This window comes from Triturus cristatus, chromosome 1_1 (genome assembly GCF_964204655.1).
Source record: "Triturus cristatus chromosome 1_1, aTriCri1.1, whole genome shotgun sequence".
NCBI classification, from domain to species: domain Eukaryota; kingdom Metazoa; phylum Chordata; class Amphibia; order Caudata; family Salamandridae; genus Triturus; species Triturus cristatus.
In genome coordinates, this window is record NC_140579.1 from 450,951,674 (window position 1) to 450,971,992 (window position 20,319).

A 20,319-nucleotide genomic window follows, 5' to 3' on the forward strand; every position below is an offset into this window, starting at 1 on the left:
AGATACTATTGCGTGGATTGGAACTATATCTAAAGACACATTATATGTATGGGAAAGAAGTCAACTTTTCCCGACGGACCAATCAAACTTGTCCAAAATATCAATCGTTACACTTTGGAATGTAAATTTGCTATAAAAATGGTAGACTAGAGAGGATAGGGAATTATTATTCTGAGAGATTTCGGTCGAGACCCTTCAGAAGATTTGTGATTTCCTGACGTTATGCTGACGGAGAGGACGGTGACACTGCAGGACAGCTGTTTTCCAAAGACTCTGACAGTATGAACTGATGACCAAGATTTTGACTTAGAGGGCGACTTTTAGCCAGAATAGGCTACTATGATAATCTATTTTGCTTGATTAAAACCCAGAGAATCGAATTCCAATTATTAGATAAAATTCAATATTCATTACAAGAACTGTGTTGGGTCGTTATTATTTGAGAAAATGTATTTATATAAATGATGTCATAGTTCTCGTTATCACTTCAACCTGCAGCTAGTAGATCCATGGCCTATTCATCGGAGGAGTACTAAAGGTGAAGTTTAGATCTTTATGAATAGGGTATGTGAGTACTCTCTTCCATTACAGCGAGTGGAACAATCACCTCTTTGAAACAGGTTATTAGATGGGTGTATGTTGGTGTTATGGGCCCCACCAGCGAATGTAGTGATTGTGTGTGATCTATGATCTGTGACGAAAGGAGGGATTTTGCATTCCGCGCTGCATCACTCTGGCTTCCAGTGACGTTAAGTATATTGAATTCCTCCCTCCAAGAGGTTCAAAACTGTCTTGACGCTACCCTGGTAACATTCAATTTTAATACTTTGGCCCGTGTCCTCTTAGCCAGCTCAGAACTTTTCCGTGAATGGGGCTTCAAAGTCTGCCTGTATCATGAACTTAGGTAACCCCGCCCCCATGCTGACACTTCCACGACTCATGCTGCAAAGTGCCTCCCGGTTGAAAAAAGTCTTAAGCCATATTCAACTCTAAATACGCCCAAGGCCTGACGGTCACTAAAGTAAATTCTTGGGCCACACACTTCACATCAAATCCAGAGTAAGACTGGGGGTGGCTATCAGCTGCTTTGTCCACCAAAAGACATGCTTGACATAACTCACAGCCTCCACATCAGGTAATTGTTTTGTTCCCTCAAGTAAAGCATAACCACAAAGCAATAGTACTGCTTATACAACAAAACATGAGACACTGACTGCCCTGTAAGAAAGAAAAGGAAGAGATGACCATAAAACGAGTGATACAAAAATATATGATTATACATTTCATCAGAATATGCAGGATTGTCAAGCCTCCAGACTGTATTGAATAGCCACAAAAAAAATTCATACCACTATCTTCATACCACAAATACTTTGAGAAATTAAATAATTCAAAAATGTCCTTCATTCATTTCAAGGACAAAAGAAAAGCGATTAGGCGAATCAAAATTAGAATAAAGAAACAGCAAGGAAATAAGAGTAGCCCCCCTTATCCTTTAATCGACCAAGTCCACGATAGGAGCCCAGATTCTCTGCCCAAACGCTTTCTTCATACAGCCTCTTAATTTATAAATTGAAGATTCGATATTGTATGCAGCAAATAGCCTTGCGCGCCAATTAAATAAAGTTGGAGGGTCAGTACTGATCCATTGGGAAGTGATACACAAGCGGGCAATAGCCATAGCAATGAACAAAAAACCTGTCTCAGATCTTACCCTACTACCCACTTCTGTATTATTCCCTACTTCCAGAATGAGAAGAGCTGGTGTAACAGAGACTGATACCTCCAAAGTCGTAGTCAAGAATGTTTCTATGGAGGAGCCTAGCGCGCAACCAAGATGGCCGCGTAGGCTTGTGGCTCCCGAGGGCCTCCGCAACCTCCCATGTCTATCCTGTCATAATCCTGGTTTTCTAGACGGGCTTTTGTCTATGATCTTGCGCTAAGGTGCCACTCGTTTTCCAAATCGAAATCGGACTCCGGGAACCGGACTGGTGGCGATCTGAAGTTTGCGGCCTTCTCCGGCCTTGGTCCCGAACTCGAGTTGGTGAGGTGCCCGGGTGCGAAGTGAACAACAGCGGCATGCCAGTCTGGGCCTGCCCCGGACCCCGTGCTTTCACTTTCGGTTTCGAGTTGATCTGCGGAAACTGACGTCGGGACTTCGGGTAAGCAGCGCCGAGGACGGAGTGCATGGCCTGCTTCTCGAACTGTAAACGGGCCTATTTCAGTTGGTGGCCCGGATCTCCTGCATTGGTCGCCTGGCCTTCCTCCGGGTCCTGGAGGGTGCTGACCTTGGTGGTCGCTGATGATGGCGGCGAGAGTGGACGGCGACAAGCTGAAACCCAAGTCTACCCGGAGGGGAGCTTATACCCAGGCCAACAACATGGCCCGCTATGCGCAGCCAAAGGGATCCCCTAGTGGATCACATAAATCGCCTGAGCGGCCCAAGGAGGCCTCGGGCGCATCGTCCGAATTGACTCTGCTGGATGTCATGGGGGCCATTGAGGAGATGAAGGCGACTGTGAACCAGCAATTTGATACCCTGGCTAATAAATTGGACTCGGTGTTGATTGATGTGAATTTGGTCAGAGCGGACCTGTCCAAAACAAATGACCGGGTCGACTCATTGACTCAAGCGGCGTCGAGCCTAACTGTGGATGTGGCCGCTTTGCAGACGGAGGTGCGGAGGTTGCGGCTCGCCAGTGACCTGACTGATCGTCGCCTTGAGGATTCCGAAAGCAGGGCCAGGCGGAATAATGTCCGTATTATTGGGGTGCCCGAACGATCGGAGGAGTCTGCTGCGGATCTTTTTGTGGAGGATCTAGTGGTGACTCATCTAGCACCCAAGGGACTGAGCAAGTTCTTCGCTGTGGAACGGGCCCACAGGATTCAGGGTGGTGCGCCCAAGGTGGGTGCTCCCCCGCGGCCTATCATTGCCCGACTTTTTAATTTTCGGGATAGAGATGCTATCCTTCAGGCATCGAGGGTGGCTGGGCCATTAAAGTTTGAGAACTCTAATGTTAGCTTTTACCCAGACTTCACGCAAGCGGTTCAAAAGCAACGGTTGGGATTTTTGGCCATCAAACGGCGCTTGAGGGACATGGAGCTGAAATATGCGATGCTATTCCCGGCTAGGCTGCGGGTTGAGTTAGAGCGTCGCTCGCATTTCTTTGACCGGCCGGAGGCGGTTGGAGAGTGGCTGGATGCCCTACCTAGGGGTCGAGGTCGGGAAGGTCGGATGGCGGAGAGCGGAGAGTGCTCGACGGAGTAGGAATAGAACTGGGATCCTGGCTATGGACCGGACTGGTAACGTTTTGCACCTGTGGCTGCACTGGACTCCAGTTTGTCACACTTTGTCCTTTGGTATTTGGAGGTTGCGGGGGGCTTGCTGGGGCCCTTTCCTCCTTCTGGGGTTTTTCTTGTCTTCTTTGTAGTGAGTTTCATATTGGGGCGACAGGCACACTGCACGTTGGGGGGGCTGTTTGGGCTCACGCAGGGGTGCAGGGAGGGGGGAGTTTTGTTGGGGTTGATGGGGTGGGGTTGGGGTTTGTTTGTTTGCATCACAAGGCGGGGTAATGTTTTCTGTTGTGTTATTATGATTGTGCTCTCCGGGAGGGGGATATTTTGTGCTGGGGGGGATGGGGGGTAAGGGGTTGAGACTTCTTTCATGGAATGTGAATGGGCTGGGGGACAGGATAAAGCAGGGGGTGGTCCTGCAGTTCTTGAAACGTATTTCGCCTGACATTGTGTTTCTGCAGGAGACGCACCTCATAGGGAACTCTTTCCATGCCATGAACAGGCGAGGATATCGCCTTCTGGCCCATTCTGGTTTCACCTCTGGCTCGAGGGGAGTGGGCATTTTAGTTAGGACCTCTCTCCCTTTGGAGGTGGATGAGGTGCTCCACGACGACAGAGGGCGCTACACTGCGCTGGTGGGGAGATGGGAGGGTAAGTTGATTTCGCTGGTTACTGTCTACGTGCCGCCGGGCCTGCAGACGGCCACCTTTGCTGATTTGGGGCACCTGCTACTTGGGCTTCCGGGGGGGGTTTTGGTCTTGGGGAGGGATTTTAACGCAGTGGTTTCCGGAGTTGAAGATCGACACCCCCCTAGGGACCTCCCTCGGGCCAGAACTGGCTGGGGGGCTTTCTGGATACCCTGGGACTGATAGATTGTTGGCGGTTGAAACACCCTGGACAAGCACAATATACCTTCCACTCCGGGGCCCACGGTAGTCTTTCGAGGCTTGACTATATGCTAGTGCCTGCGGCCCAAGCTGGGATGATTGGGGAGGTGCGACACTTGGCCCGCGGTATATCTGATCACTCCCTTCTTTTGCTACACTTAGATATCGCCATGGGGGCGGTGGGGAGGGTGGCGCCGATCAACCCCTGGTACCTACGAAACCCCACGATCCGTGCAGACCTGGTTAGGTCCCTGGAACACTATTTTAACGACAACGTGGGGTCGGTGTCTTCCGCCGTCTCCCTTTGGGAGGCCTTTAAGACGGTGCTCCGGGGCCAGGCCCTGTCTCTCATCTCCCATACCAAAAAATGCGAGGCGAAAGAGGTGATTCGACTAGAAAATGAGATCACCGAGTTAGAGATCGATTTGGAGCAAGGTGTTACGGATTACAGACTGCATGTGCTGGGGCTTAAACAGGCCGACTACAAGGCGCTGGTTACTGAATCTGCTAAGAGTATGAGCAGGGAGCAACAGGGGCGTTTGTACGATATGGGTGATAAGGCGGGGAAGTTGATTGCCTGGTTGGATAAGAAGGAGAGAGCGAGTCGAGTGGTTCCGGTTGTTGAGAGGGTGGATGGTGTGTGTGTGACGGACCCCGGTGATATTGTTGATTGCTTTGCGGAGTATTTTCACGGGGTTTACTCTCCGGTCTCTGAGCGATCGGAGGAAGACTCTCGCCTGCTGCTTAAAGACATTGCTTTGCCATCTCTATCTGATGAGGATACATTATTGATGGACGCGGCCCCGTCGCCGGATGAGATTGCTTTGGCCATTCGCTCTATTGCTTCTGGCAAGGCCATGGGTCCTAATGGCCTTCCCATCGAATTATATAAGTTGCGCCCAGATAAGATTGCGCCGTATCTCCGGGACATGTTCCTTGAGGCACAGGCGGCGGGCTCCCTCCCCCCTGACCAACGTCTTGCTACTATTGTTGTTATCCATAAGGAAGGGAAGCCGCGGGATCGGTGTACTTCTTACAGGCCTATCTCTTTGTTGAACGCGGAGCCCAAAATCCTTGCCAAGGTACTGGCCAATCGCCTGATCCGGGTCGTGGGCGACCTGATTCATCAGGATCAATCCGGTTTTATACCCCATCGCAATACCGCTTTGAACCTGCGGCGACTGCATGGCGTCCTCGCTAGAGCGCCATTCATGCGTGAGCCGGCCATTTTGGCGTCCCTGGACGCTACCATGGCGTTTGACACCTTGGAATGGCCGTATATTTGGGCAGCATTGGCGAAGTTTGGGTTCGGCCCGGGGTTCATCGGTTGGGTGAAATTGCTTTATGATAACCCACTGGCACAGGTGGTGGTCAACGGACGGGTGTCGGCTCCTTTTGTTTTGGGTAGGGGCACGCGACAGGGATGTCCGTTGTCGCCTCTTCTCTTTGCGCTTTGTTTGGAGCCCCTTGCGTAGTGGCTGCGGTGGCACCCTTCGATGCGTGGCCTTAGATGGACGCCGGAGTACGAGGATCGTGTCTCCCTATATGCGGACGATATCCTCTTGTATCTTGCATCTCCGCGCAAATCGCTCATTGTATTGGTGGATGTGTTGAGCTCCTTTGGTCGCAACTCCGGATTGGTCATTAACTGGGCTAAGTCTTGTGTGTACGTTCTCTCCGGGGAGGCCCCCCCCCTTCCGCGGGGGTGCCCTATCCAGGTTGCGCAGTCGGGGTTTAAGTATTTGGGAATCTTTATAACCCTAGACCCGGTGGCCCAGTATGAGCGGAATCTTCTCCCCCCCCTTCAGCGCCTAAGGGCGGATGTGGCGGGTTGGCGGCGGCTGCCGCTCTCGACGCTCGGCTGGGCGGCGTTGTTCAAAATGATGTCGCTGCCACGCTTTTTGTACGCCCTACAGAATACTGTGGACGTAGTGCCGGCCCGCTATTTTCGGGAGGTGGAGTGTCTTCAGCGTCGATTGTTTTGGGATGGGCGGCCGCGGATCGCTCTTGCCAAACTAACCCTACCGTGGTACGATGGGGGGGTCGCTCTCCCTGATATTAAACGATATTATTGGGCCTCCCAGTTGGCTGCTGTCAATCACGGGATGTATGGGCCTGCTTTGAACCCGGCTGGACAAATTGTTATTGCCAAGCGGGGATTATAATCGAGCACTATACTCGGGGTCCCTTGATGCGCGATTGACAGGCCCGACGCGGGTCGCGGTGCAGGTGTGGCATGCAGCCAATGCGGCGATGGGGTGGAGGGATCGCTTGACTCGGGCAACGCCATTGTACGCTTCCCGGCGTTTGGGTTATCTGTGTACTACGAAAGGCTTTGAGAAATGGGATATGATTGGTATCAGCAAGGTAGGGGATCTCTGGACGAAAGGGAAATTTAAGACGTTCGACATGCTGAAAACCGGATATCAGTTGAACGATAGGGAATACTTTCGGTACGCTCAGGTTCATCACGCCTTGTGTTCCGTATTCCCGGACGTTGCGGCTATTCCGGAGTCCTCCCCGTTGGAACATAGAGTATTGGACGGCTATGTGCCGGATAGCACCATTTCGCTGATTTATAAGAAGCTTATCAATGATCGAATGGGTTTGCTGACCTCATTGCGGGAGACATGGATTGCCGACGGTTTGGAACTTGACGACGAGGATTGGGTGTCAGCGGTGGCCTCCCCGAAAGAGGTGGCTATCCCGGCCCGCTTGCGTTTCGTCCAGCTTAAGATACTTCATAGAGTGTACGTCACGGGGCCTGGTTTGATGCGTATGGGGTATTCGGTGGATGGTCTGTGTAAGCGAGGCTGTGGACTACTGGGGACTTTCCTCCATATCCTGTGGGAGTGTCCGGAGGTGACTCAGTTTTGGTGTAGAGTGCATGCGGTGTTAGAAGTAGTCACGCATGTTGCCTTGTTGCCGGAGGCACGGAGATGTTTGCTGAATGTCTGGGAGCCGACTGATTACAATGTGATGCAGACGCAGTGGGTGACTCTGGGCTATATGGTAGCGAAGCGTGACATTGCACAACTGTGGGGCTCCCAGAGGCCACCAACGGTCTTAGCGTGGAAGGAACACATGGACTGGTGTATGTTCAGAGAGAAAACGGTGTATGTGGCGAGAGGCAAGCCTGGGAAGTGGATTAAGGTGTGGGGTCCCTGGAACTCCTATCGTGTAGGTATTTGCGCCCCGCCCCAGACGCGAGAGATGGATGCTGCTCTGTCTCTCTAGCCCGCGCATTCCTCTATGCTCCTGCGACATGTGCATTTGGATTCTTCTGCCTGCCCCCCCCCCCCCCTCTTTCTCCCTGGGTTTGTTTACCCCTTCGATACGGGGAGCACATGTTACTACTATTGACCTCCTCTGCCTTGTGTGTGTGATGTTTTTCGTTTTCCTTAAAAATATGAAACCTTTCTTTGCTTGTCTATGGACTGCGGCTGCGGCTGGCTGAGTTGATTAGCACTCCAGTAGCTCTCTTATTGCTTCACCGATGTGGTTGTGAAGATGTGTCTATGCTTATAGTGTGCATTAGCGGCCGGCCTGTTGGTTGTAGGCCCATACTTGTATGTCTCTGAAACTGTAATAAAGGTTTTTCAAAAAAAAAAAAAAAAAAGAATGTTTCTATGTCATGTATGAAAACAGCCAGTTTTGGACAGGAATAGAACATATGTACGGTATCTGCTGCCTGGTGATCACATCTATTACATCTCCCTCCCCTCATTCCCCTCCATTTAGCAATCTTCGCAGGGGTATAGTACAGGTCGAAGACTGACATAAAATGTTGACTCCTGAGACTCCCAGTAATCAAAATCTGTCTCGGTAGGAACAGGGAATCCTCTATGTCCATTACTTCCTCCCCACACTTGCCTGCCCATTTATCGGAGTGTGCTACCATATCATCAGGGAAGGAATCAAGCAGAATTCGGTAATTTTCCCTAGCCAAAACTTCTTTTGAACAGCTTCCACCAGGGGTATCTTTTCAAAATTTGAAGCCGCTCTGCGTATGTTTCCGCCCAAATAGCTCTGAATCTGCAAATACTTAAAAAATCACCCCTACCGAGACCGTATTCTTCTTGCAATTTTGCAAACGTTGAGAGTTGCCCATCCCTATAAAAATCTCCCAGTGATAACTAGGTTCGAAAACCGAAACTAGACAGCCCTTAGCATGGTTCCCGAACCCCAGTTCATATATAGATGGGCTGCTCTCCGCTGATATATGAGCCTTAGCACCAACTAGTAAAATGGCGATATGCTGCAGAATAGCTGTCCAGTAATAAAGCAGAAAGGTGGGAATAGCCAGACCCCCTCGATGTCTTGGGAGAATCATCCATTTAGTCGCCCTTCTAGACCTACGAGAACCCCAAAGGAACTTAGAACACATCCTTTCTAACCTTACAAAACAGGAAGAAGAGAACTCAGGGGGATAGTCCTAAAAAGGTATAGAACTTTGGGTAAGATCGACGTCTTAATAACATTACTTCGCCCAAAAAGAGAAAGGTGTAAATGATCCAACCTCTCCAATTTCTTATTAGCGATTTCAATTATTGGACTGATATTTAAGTTAGCGACCCGTTTGCGCATGCAAAAACAAATAGGGCCATGTACAATTCCTATTAAAAGAGTTGCAGTTTATTTGCAACTCGCTAAATAGGAATTGCGACTCGCTATTAGGAAGGGGCGTTTCAAGGGCGTCCCTTCCTAATAGCGACTCTCTACCCCATGTATGAATGTTTTGCGACCGCAATTGCGGTTGCAAAACACTCGCAATTTACCGCCCTCTTCAAGAGGGTGGTAATGCACCTGTGGACCCCTTCCTCTTTGCAAATGCAGGGAAAAATATTTTTTAGGGGCAGGTGGTAGTCCCAGGGACCACTACCTGCCCTTAAAAAATGTAACAAAATCGTTTCATTTTCTTTTTTTAAATGAATCCCATTGTCCTTTAAGGAAAACGGGCTGCATTTAAAAAAACAAAAAACAGCTTTATTTAAAAGCAGTCCCTGACATGGAGGTCTGCTGAGCCCAGTAGACCACCATCCCTGGGAGGGCCAGCCATTCCTAATGGGGTCGCAAATTGCAAGTGCCTCATGAATAGTCATGAGACATGCAATTTGCGACCCCATTGGGAATCGCAAGCAGTGTCTCAGACACTGTTGTACATGGATTTTGCGACTCGCAATCGAGGGCAATTTGTGAGTCGCAAATTGGCTTGGTCATACATCTGGCCCTCAGTTCCCAACGTTTACTGACCTTTTTAAACTCTATGTATGCGCTCCATGGGTTTATATCATGTCCCACCCTCACATTGTATCATGTTTGTTTACTAAATTTACATCATTGCACATCATTACTTGTCATTTCTCTTTTCATTTAAGGTATCCCTCCTTTGATCACACTTTGACAATATTATCTCCTGCTTTGATCTCAACTTTACCTGTCCATTTGGCATCTTTCTTTATTTATCTCCATAGCAGTTTTATTTTTGAGTGGGAATGATTTTATTTTTCATTTTAAAGAATAATCAAATTATAATAACAAATTGTTATCTTATTGTGTTTTTTACCATATAATTTCTTTCATTTTCTTGTCTTCATTTTCTGTTCTATATGCTTCTGCTATTTCTATTTGGTATACATTTGTTTGCTCTAATGCTTTATCCATCAAATAGCCATAGTGAAGCATGCACTTTTGGCCCTGAGGAAGCGGCATGTTGTCGTGAAACACATGTTGGCGAATAAACAATAAACAATAAATTCTGGCCCATGAGAAAATACGAGAAATAACAATAAAGTCTGAAATTCATGACACATTTATCATTTTGAGTACTGAGTATCAAATTTTGTCAGGCTCTAAGATCTCAACATACAGTCTGTGTTTACCTGTTAGTATCCTACTTGTGTGCATTCAATTGTGAAACTTCCATTCAACATACTTATACATGCCTTATATACCAACCCATTTAGTCTCTATGTTCAGATTTCTTTGGTAGCGCCCTATTTAAAGGTCCATGAGGGTAAGGGGCAGGTGGACCTTGTAGTCAAACTTTCATTAAAGATATTTTCCTGAAACTATTTGGTTCCTCCTTCCCCTGCATCTTAATTGGCTTCACCAGACAGACTAAAATGTAAAAAGTATTCATCACATATGTTTTTCACATTTGCACATTCTTTCAAATTCATCTTCTTGAGAAGCTGAAAAATCCACACTGACTCCAAGACAGTAGTGCAATCAGTAGCAACTTTCCCTCATGATGGAGGTGATGCAATACTTCTAGATTTAACAAAATGCACAATTGCACCTCTTGGAGCTTGGACACTGCTAAAATTTAAGGGACAGCCAATGACTCGCTTCAGAAGCAAGATTAACATTTAAAGTAGCTTGCATAATACACATACTCAACCAAAAAAGTCACCTAGAATCCACCCGCCTGCCTCATGGTTTAACGAGGCACTGCTTAATGAGGAGAAAACTGTGTAAGAGACTGGAAAGGTCCTGGCGGAAACCGTACAAGGAGAATCCTAAAGTCAAATAAAAGACAGCCTTTAATTACTATCATGTGCACTATATGTGCACAAGATGCTCTTGCCTTATTTAATTCAATTAAACTTTCTGAAGCACAAACCTGTCGTAAGACACTTCTTCAAGTAGTTCAAGACCTATCCAACCACAGCAATACTGCACCACCCTCTTTGTTATCACAATCTAAGGGACCTATTATGATGGCAGGCGGACTTTCCGTAACGGCAAAAGGGACCGCCCGCCACATGTGCGGCAGTCCTGCGATACAAATTAGGATGCGCCCGCCACACTGGTGGGCGCATCCCGCATTTTTTACATTGCGGCGGGTGGCGCTGTCAGCAGACCCGCAGCAATGTAAACAAGCATTGGCATAGCCAATAGGTCTTGCTTTTGGGACCTTGTAAGCATTTAGTTATGCAGCAAAATATCCTTGGTGCAACATCAACCGTTGCATGGCTGAACACTTATAAGGTCCCAAAGGCGAGACCTATTGGCTATGCCAATGCTTGTTTGCCAAGGTATGTTTCAGAACATTAGGCAGTGTCTGTGCTTAGAGTCTTTTAGTTAAGTGTTAAGTGGAGCCAAGCTATAGGGAATTTCCATAGTCAAGACGAGAGAGTACTACGGATTGGACACCATTTCTTCTGGAGGGAAGGGCTAGTAGATCTAGGATTTTTCAAAGTGTTCCAAGGATGCCAAAACAGGTGGCAGCAAGTATTTTTCCTTGTGCTTCCTCAAGCCACATTCCCAGGCTTTCTATGGGGGAGGTAGGGGTTGGTGCACTGCCGAGCCACTTCAGCCATTCGAGACTCGACTGGGGTTGGATTGATTACCCAGAACCATAATTTCTGTCTATTCCCCATTTAGTTGGAGACAGCAGTTTGCCATGCATCTGGCTACTTTTTATAGACAGGGGGCAAGCTACTGGTAGTGTGCTCCTTTACTAGGTTTAAGGGAACTGACCAGTTATCTGTCATCAGCATACGCGACAATTGACCCTTCAAATTCCTGAACGCTGTCAGGGAGCAGGCGTATTTAGAAGTTAAAAAGTATGAGACTGAGAGCTGAGCCTTGAGGCATTCCGCATGTTAGGGGAGAAGGATCCAAAAAGCATGAATTTTTCGCAGATGTCGTATGTTCTATATTTTGAAAAAGAAGTGAGCCAATTTAAAGCATCAACTTTTATTCTGGCTTCACGCCTCATTCTGTGGGAGAGTATCTCATGGTCTACTATCAAATGAGGTGCTCAGGTCAAGTCGTATAATGGCAGCGGACCCTCCCTAGTCCAGCAGCATTTCTAGCTGCTCTGTAACTTCTAAGAGTGTGGTTTCAGTGATGGGGTGAAGGAGAGAGTTTCCTTCTAGAAATAGGGAGAGATGCTTTTCTAAAAACCTTCCCTGTTGCTGGGAGCAGGGATATGGGCTTATTGTTACCGGAGCATGAGACCTCGAGGCAGATCTTTTTATTAGTAGTTTTCCTATAGCATGTTTCCATGCAGGAGGGACTAGTCCAGTATTAAGTGAGAGGTTGAGAGGCTCGAGTAGCGCTGGAAGGATACATTCCATTCCATGAAGGAGTTTGTGGGGCGGTGCTGGGTCTAGAGGGGACCCCAATTTCACTTTGCTGAAAGGTGTTTGGATGTTTCACTAGTAATAGGGGGGAAGTCTGTGAGGCATATGGTGGGCGGGTTAGGAGTACTTTTCTCTGAGATGTCTTTAGTTGTATTGCTTGTCTTTTGTAAGGAACAATATATGTCGGAATTATTTTTTTGAAAGAACGCTGAAAATTCATTGCAACATGCTACTGTGGGTTTTGGGAGGTTGGTGCCAGAGGTGTACGGTGGTGAGGCGTTTGAAAATTTGAATAATTCCCTTGGGGATTTTGCTGCCTTGTCAGTTTTGGTTTCATAATAGGAAGCTTTGGCCTTTTCTGATTTCTGATGGCTAAACGATAGGCGTTTTTCTAGCGTTCATCATATGTTTTCTTTCATTTCCTTTCTAGCTTATTGCATTCTTTTTTTCAAGGTTAGGAAGTGAGGGGTGAACTACGAGGAAGATTTTTACTTGTGGCCTAGTTCAATCAAAGTTATTGGAATAAACTCATTAAGGGATTGTATGACCCAGTCTCCCAGTCTATTTTTTGCTAGAGTGGAGTGATCACCTAGGCCGGTGTTAGAGGTAGCTAGAATAGATTTCTATTTATCCTTGTTGAGTTTTCCCCACTTACGGTCAATTCTAGCTACTGGTGTAGCCTATTGCTGGCGATTTGCAGTATAAAGTTATTGGTATCAGGAAGTGGCCTGACCATAGCATGGGACAGGGCTTTTTGATCTTAAGATTGGGATCATTACTATAAAGAGTGTCGAGGGAATGTTCTTTTTAAAGGGAGGGGCCATCAGCTCATTGTGTTAACTGTAAGGAGCCATGGTCATATAGTATACCTGACGATACCAGGTTATCGGTGGCATCAAAATGATCATTAAAATCCCCCAATAGGGTTAGACTCATTTTCCAATATTATACTGGCAATCAGATCCGGGAAAGCCTCTGAGAACTTGGAGCCTGGTGCTGGGTGTCTTATGATCAGGACCGCTGAGAATGTGGAGGACATATTGATGGAGAAAGGTTCTCACAACCGGGGCTGGGGAGAGATTATAGGAGCATCTTAAAGAGTCTTTTAGTCTTATGATCATTCCTCCACCAGCTTTATCAACACAGTCTTTCCTGCATATGAAGTGACCCGCTGGTAATGCTTGGTTTATGTCAGGTATAGAGTTATCATGTAGCCAAATTTCTGTGAGGAAGACGACATCTGGGCATTCGTCCTCAATAAGTGTAAAAAGCTCTAATTTGTGGCATTTGAGGGATCTGCAATTAATCAAAAGCAGCCTCCAGCGTTTAACTAAGAAATGTTCAGACATGACTTCCTTGGTTGTGTGCAGAGAGAACTTGCAGTTCGGGCATTGCCGCCTTGCACTTTCTAGGTTTATGGGGTGACATTTGTTATTGTTAGGCATAGTCCTTAGTGCATATAACTGGTGTGGGGTGTAGCATACATTACTTGTAGAGACTTGGACAGAGTTCTTGGCCTCTTGTCTAGTTTTAGCGAGGACAGGAGTACACGCTGTGCGCGCCCATCATTTATGCTGGCAATGTTAAAAAAGCCTAGAGTGCCAACCTCACTGGCGACTTTAGAGCTAAAGTGCAAAGTCCTTCAATTTCACTTCCCGGTTAGTGGCAATTTACCCTTTTTAAAAGTTTTGTCTTAAAATCACATAAAAATAGATTAAAACAATTTTTAGCAGCGTTTCCTAAAGTACATGTTCTCCTTTTGGAGAGCAGTGCTGCGCGATGCTCAGCCGCACAACCACACCCGAGCCATTATTTATGCCGGCAATGCTAAAAAAGACTAGAGCGCCGACCTCACTGGCGACTATAGAGCTAAAGCTCTTCAATTTCACTTCATTGTTGAAAAAGTCGGAAAAGACAAAGGTGCTTTAGTTGTACTTTATTTCTATAAGGCAAGCCCATATTTATATATTTCCTCCATTCTCTGAACTGGCCGGAAATGTGTCATACCAGTTCACTTACTTTACGGGAACAGGTTTAATCTCTCTGACTGTACTGCTCATACTGAGTGCTATGGGCACATAGGTTGGTGTAGAGCAAATGTTCTGCAGATCCCGCACATGCAAGATGGCCGCCATCTTGACAAAGCTGTAAGGCAGGTAGAGCTAGAAGATCAATCAATTGTTATAATTAAGTCCCTCATTGTGCACTTTCTCCTTCCACACCAGGTATTCACATAGGTAACACAGTTATCTTTGACTGATGCGCATCACAAATTGCTCCCTATATTTAAACACTGAAGCACTTCTGTTTTTAGTTTAGGGTTTCTCTACAAATCTTTAATCCTCTTTCAAGGACTCAAATCCCCGGGGTCTAGAAAACCAGAAGGATGTCAAGCAATCCTGATTCTCATTGGACGCTTCATGTAAATGATCCAGATGTCCCCTTGTGGTTCAAGGATTCGAGGCGCTAACTTGAGCGCTTCCTAGATATCTTCTGAAGTGAATTGAGCCATCTGATGGTATCTGTCGATGTGGGATGGTGGCAGGTACACCTCCACCTGGCCTCAGGATGACGGTATTTGCTGGAAGTTAGTGAGTGTGGTAAACACCTCAGCACATTGGGGGGCACTTGTCATTGGGGCCGATAAAGTTTAGCCCAAAATTCTTTCCTAAATCTAAGGTATACATCTACAGTAAGGGTAAAGAAAAATAGTAGTTCATTTGTTGAGTACTGCACTGGCATGACAACCGTCGCATCAGGGCGCAGGGCCACCACACACTTGAGTGATTCCAGTGCGTTTTAATCTTGGAATGCAAAGAGATCATACAAATAATTGGGAGAGGATGTGGTCTCAGGTCTCAGGACTGTACTGCTGACTTTTCGAGCTGGAAAACCAAGAGCCTCGGGGTCGACTGTGATTCTTAAATCACTTAATCTCCCCGTGCATACCAAAACAAGCACAAGCGCGCGCGCACCTCACGCGGCAGCAGGGAGAGGGGAGAGAGAAGGGGGCCTGCGCGATTCCCTTGCGGGAGCGAGCAGCAAAGCGTGATAATTGATAACATATGGCACCGGCTGCTCGCTCCTGCAAGTGAATCGCCAGACGTGCACGCGTTCCTATTGGAAGCAATGCAACACGTGCACGTTTTTGCCGGGAAAGCTGTGCCAATTGCTAAAGGTCTCTTTCCTACGCAGCGCGTGCGCGCTGCGTAGGCGAGACCTAAAAAGGCATGTTGTGCCTTTGCATGCACAACGTGGCAGGCACCGCGCGGTGCCTGCCACCTTGTGCATGCAAATGCAGGGGGGTACCTATGACCCCCCCATGTGCACCCCCCCAACATCCTGGGGGCCTGCTACGGGCCCCCAACAGCGAAAACCACATGCCTTTCCAAAGGCTGCTCTCTGCCAGCATCGTGATATGGATGGCGGTGTCTCTCAGACACCGCCACCATATCATGCCCCTTTTCCGCCCGGTCAATGAGTCGACCGGTGGAAATGCGGCAGACGGTATTCCCGTCCGCCGCGGACCCCCCAGCCATCCTAATATGGCGGGGTGTCTTTCTGGTATGGATGGCGGGGGCGATCCGCCCGCCATCCTAATAGGCCCCTGGGTGTGAGGAACTTGCAAGATTTTTTAACAAGAAGGTGATGGATATCCAGCTTGATTTAACTACTGCATGAATAGCCAAACTCCCACTGGAGATTGATAGTCACAACAACAATCCGGCATCACTCCATTCCAGAAACGCAAACAACCGGGATGCAGGTTATCATTCTGCAGAACCGCATATGTGGACCCTTTTGGACTCTTCTCATTTTTCTGACTTTATTGCAATCAATAAATTCAGGCTTGCCTCCTGAACTCCTTCCTTCAGGAGGGACATATACCTAAAGCATGGAAGCGTGCAATGGTTCTACCTTTATTTTAAAAACCCGTCAGCACCCATTTAACTGTCCAATTACAGACCAATTCCTATGCTGCCTATACTCACAATGGTGCTGTAGAAACATATCAACACTCAACTCACCACCTTAGTGGAGGTCCAAGGTGCTCGTCATTCTTCACAGTCTGGTTTTAGATCAGCCCTTCTGGGAGTCACAAAACATCTTAGGTGGCTCCTAGATTTGAGCAGTACTGCTGCACTGATTTTTTCGAACTCAGTTCAGCTTTCGACACTGTTCTCATGACATTCTTGTTGATAGACTGTCTCAGCAGGATCGTCAAGGGCCAACACTTGCCTGGTTATTATTCTTCCCGACTGACAGTCATTTTGAAGTCTTCTTTGCTAATGCTGTGTCCAGCTCTCTTGCCATGACCACAGGTGTCTCGAAGGGGTCAGCCCTTAGCCCTTTGCTGTTTAACATATATGTCAAGCCATTAGTAGATCTGGTGGAAAGCTGTGGCCTGACCCTGTTTTCATATGTTGCTGAAACACAAATATTTTTCTCTTTCTCATCGGAGCAGGGACACAACTCCGGAGATTTAAATTACTTTTCTCCTCCTAGATGAGCTGCAATTCTCCAAAATGAAATGGAAACAAGACCAAGGTAATGGCAATGGGCAAGCTTCCCCAGCTTTGGGGTCTCCATCATTGGCCAACTACTTTAGGGGTCCTTCAAGAACCAGTCCAAAAGGTGACAAATCGTGGCTTCTGGCTGGATTCTACCTTGTCCATGAAGCCTCACCCAACCAAATTAGCCTCTATATACTGCAGTACTAGGAGATGGTTAAAAAAGATAGATTCGATGCCTCCTTTCTCTGCCCAAAGACAGTTATCCAGGCCAGGATCCTTAATAGATTGAACTATGGCAACATCCTCTACCTTTGGACCAACAAGACTGTGATCAGACACCTCCAAGTTGTACAGAATGCTGCTGCCAGGCTTCTGTCCCATTTGCCTAAATATACCTCGGCATCTGGTCTACTTCGTGACCTACATTGACTCACAGTTGATAAGCAGATCCAGTTTAAGGCACTCTGCTATATGCACAAAATGAGCTCTCAGTCTGGACCATGATACCTGCATAAACTGGTATCTCCATGCCACCCCTATTGCGCATCATGCTCAAACATTCTGTCAGTCCCCAGAATTAAACTAACTCAGATCAAATAACTTCCTACTTAGGCAGTGCCGAAATCCCAAATCTTATACAATCGGGGGACATGAATCTATATCTAATGGGATCATCCAAAGCAAAGGAGGTCTGCCTCCAATCGTTAAATTACAATTTACCAACACAGGGATCCTTTACGCCCGGGAGGCCTAACAGGGTAAACAGACTCCTGCTGGAAGAACTAGAACACCTAAATCTTAGGGCCCTCAATGGAAGAACAGACGGCGATACTCTCCCAGTGGCTAGCTACCACACTGACCTAACAAGCTCGCTTCTAGATTACACGTTTGTCAGCCTCTCGTTGTTTCAACACGTAACAGGCTTTAGAATGGGAGACAAAGGGGACAGCAACCACCGTCCACAAGAGACTATTCTAGCGGCAACTGCTGCAACTAGTATTCATCCTGCCCCACATCTAGGCTCAAGTTACACAAGGAATTATGAGAGGATCAAGTTACGACAGAAAGCATAGAGTCCCTAACAGACACAGCAATCAATCTTTTACTCGCTCAACCGCTCGGAAAGAACCTTATACAAACCTGGGAATGCTTCACAACTAACTTCAGCAACTTAAAGGCAACAGTCATAAAAACAAGGAGTTTTCCGGTGCAGACACAAGAGAAAAAGATAACCAAGGTTCAAAGAGCGCAAATAAAAGCACTTAAGAGATTGATAAACGGCTCTATACGATCTCTACGCCACGAACCAGGTAACACACTGCTCCTCTTATCCCTGCGGCAACAAAGAACTCAACTAAAGAGGCTGAAATGGAACATTAATAATAACAACAAACAGGTTTTCTGGGCAAAACTATTGCACAATATAAAGCATAATGCCAGCGATTATTTCTGGAAAACAGTAAACACTATCATACACCCGCATCATGGGGGACTTACTTCCATCATATTAGGGGAAACCTGGGCAAGCTACTTACACTCCCACTTCAACAGCCAAAGCATTAATCAGCCCATACCGGAGCAGAGCAGCCACGGACAGACATAATACCAACATAGGAAGAAGGGAAAGAGGCAACAACTATTTCCTTGACAGATCCACCGCCGTTATCCGCTTAAGGGCAAATGACACACTCAATTCTTCTGACTTAATCCATCATGAGGAGGAATGTCCACTCGTCACTGATCAGCTAACAATCAGCAAACAGATCAGGAGGGGAAGAAAGGAAGGAGCCCCGGGCCCGAATGGAATCCCATCAGCAGTGTTTAAAGAAAGGCCGGAAGATTGGGCAGAAATACTCCATCCACTATTTCTGGAAGTAAGATGACTGGACATAATCCCAGATTCATGGAAAGGTTCATTGATCATTCCGATCCATAAAAGTGGCAGCAAGGCCCTGCCAGCCAATTATCTGTTAGCAGCAGTGATCGATAACAAGGCCAAATACTTTGCGGGAACACTGCTGGAGGAACTGACAACCTGGGCTGAAAATAATGACATAATCCCGCTAAATCAGACAGGATTCCGAAAAAACTCCGGCACGATGGCCAACATCATGGCAATATCATTGATAATGGACACGACAAAAATGAGGAAAACACAGTTGCATGTCTGTTCCATCGACTTCAGCGCCGCGTTTGACAACGTGGAGAGGTCCAAACTGTGGACCAAGCTAGCCAGATGGGGCATCCCAAACACCCTTCTATCAATGATAATGCTTTTACATATCGATACCTGGGTACAGGTCAAATTAGGTTCAGGGTCCCATCTCTCAAGAAAAGTTAAAACAACGAAAGGACTTAAACTGGGCTGCGTGCTTGCCCCTATCTTATTCAACTTATTCATGGCAGACTTAACACAGACACTTAACACCTGTAATTCCCATGCGCCTGGACTAGGGGGCACCTCATTGTCCAATCTACTATACGCTGATGACGTAGTCCTACTTAGCCATACGGCAGTTGGCTTGCAACATCTTCTTTATGGTCTGCAGGTCTATGTAGAAGAAAATAGCCTTTCAATAAACCTAAATAAAACCAGGACCATGACAGTCAACAGCAAATGAAAAAAGAGCTACCTATGGCATCTGGGTGACAAACACATTGAACCAGCGGAGGCTTACAAGTATCTGGGAGTCTACTTAGATAAAGAAGGATCATTCACCCGTCAACAAGAAGAGATCAAAAGGAAAGGGATGATCCTTGCCTTAACCATGAAAGGCTTATCAGCCAAACTACTGGGCCCTACGCTGAGCCCTCTCTTAGTGGTAGCACAGGCTAAAATCTTACCTACTATTACCTATGGTAGTGAAGCACTGCGCGGGAGAGATGCCAATCTTTTGGACAAAACGCTTGTAAAAGCATACTTGACCATGTTCAGCCTCCCAAACTATACCTCCCCGGCGCAAATCCGACTGGAGTTTGGCCTTAAAAAGCAAACCTGGGCCAGCTATGGAGTATACATCAACTGTTGGAATAAAATCAGAACATTAAACCCTAACACATTAAACCACCTGCTGTGGCAAGATCTACAACAGAGGGAGAATTCGCCCGCAAGACTGTACCTTCAGGAGGCTCTGGCAAACACAGGCTTATCGCCCTTATGGGATACACACTGTCACCATTCAGTTTTTAAAAAATGAGTGTGGAAGTTTGCTGAAAATACAGTCACTGGTGGAGGAGAAAGCTGCTTTTTCTGTCAGAGCGCATGCTTGGATGACTTTGAATTCATATAAGACCCTAGCCCCGCAACAATACTTTAACCTGGGCTGTTCAAATGCACTGAAATTAAAATTCCTAAAGTTACGATTCGGAGTGATGCCATGCACGCAGTATCTCCCCCAATGGAAAAGGGTGCTGACTTTCACAGTATGCAGTCTGTGTAAAAACGGCCAGGGGGACATCATCCACACCATCTGTTCTTGCACAGAGATGCTTCAAGGAAGGAGGCAATTGCTAAAAATTCCCTTTAATCAA